Source organism: Galeopterus variegatus, unplaced genomic scaffold (genome assembly GCF_000696425.1).
Source record: "Galeopterus variegatus unplaced genomic scaffold, G_variegatus-3.0.2 Scaffold971, whole genome shotgun sequence".
Taxonomy (NCBI): Eukaryota; Metazoa; Chordata; class Mammalia; order Dermoptera; family Cynocephalidae; genus Galeopterus; species Galeopterus variegatus.
This window is the reverse complement of record NW_007727082.1, coordinates 49,994-51,111: the sequence shown is the minus strand read 5'-3', so window position 1 is coordinate 51,111 and position 1,118 is coordinate 49,994. Positions and strand designations below refer to the sequence as shown.

Here is a 1,118-nt window from a genome sequence, read left to right as displayed (position 1 = left end):
AAAAATAGTCTGACAAGACAGTCTCGAGGATTTAGGGCTGATGCAAAAGAAGATTCCTGAGAGTGCCCCAACCCCTCCGGGAGACCGAGCAGCCCAAGGCAACAAAGGCCAGGAAAGACGGCAGCGGCGACGCAGAGACGGAGAGGAAGGCGAGGGACCGGCCCAGCTCTGGGAGCTTTGTGAGTGACCCCGAGCCCAGCCCCGCTTGGGGGGCAAAGGCCCGCCCGGCCCCCGCTTACCACACCAGGCTAGGCGCCTTCATCAGCGCTGCCTCCATTTTCTCCGGGGGGGCGGAGCCAGCCGGCTCAGATTGGGCAAGCCAGCCATCTTCGCTTGGCACGGCTCCTCACTGAGCTGTGCCACTTGTGTGCCTCAGTGCAGGGCCCCCCGGGACCTGTGGAGCGGCCACCAATCCCACTCCTCCTGCGGATCTCTGGCGGGGCTGGTGGCGTGGGGAGCCCCCGGCCAGCGTCGGGAGGGCAGGGAAGAGGATCCCGGCCAGACTGTCACTCCACCACACCTGGGGCCTCGGCCCCAGGTTAACTCCTTGCTTCCGGGAGGCAGATACCATCTCTGTGGCCTTCAGTTCGGAAAAATCCCAGACTTATTTCTGGTTGGGAGAGGGGTGACCGGGGTGCCCCCGAGCCCGCTTGATCCTGCCGGAGAGCTGGCCTGAGGGCGCCGAGCCGGCTCACGCCGGGGGGATTCAAAGAGGAACTGTGTGCTGTGGGATCCTGCCCTGGGGGGCTCATGCCCTGGTGTGGGAGATAACTCAACCACACAGGGGGCCGCAATACTGGGGGGAAGGTGGGAGGCCCAGAGAGGACCTTGACCAGGGCCGCAGGAACACCCACAGTGTCCATGGCGGAGGCCTGAGACCCCTTGGGGGGGGCGGGGCTGAGAGAGGAGGATTGCAGAAGACACGCCCCAGCCCTGTACTGAGCGCACAGAGAGGGGAGGGGTCCGGCAAAGGAGGAGGAATCTTGGAAAAAAAGATGCACCCTCCGGGAGGCCCCATCGTGTGCACACAGAGAGGGGAAACACCCGGATAGCAAGGCAGAGACTTACAGATCTCACACACCCTGTTGGGCCGGCAGGACAGGATCCAGCTGCCAGGG

The 1,118-nt window shown here is 64.4% G+C and overlaps 1 protein-coding gene across 2 annotated transcripts in view; it reads right to left on the bottom strand.

The window, feature by feature from the left end:
* Nucleotides 1-1,118, bottom strand: part of IGF2BP2 (insulin-like growth factor 2 mRNA binding protein 2) — a 54,174-nt gene that overhangs the window by 18,419 nt on the left and 34,637 nt on the right. The gene's annotated exons all lie outside the window — the stretch shown is intronic.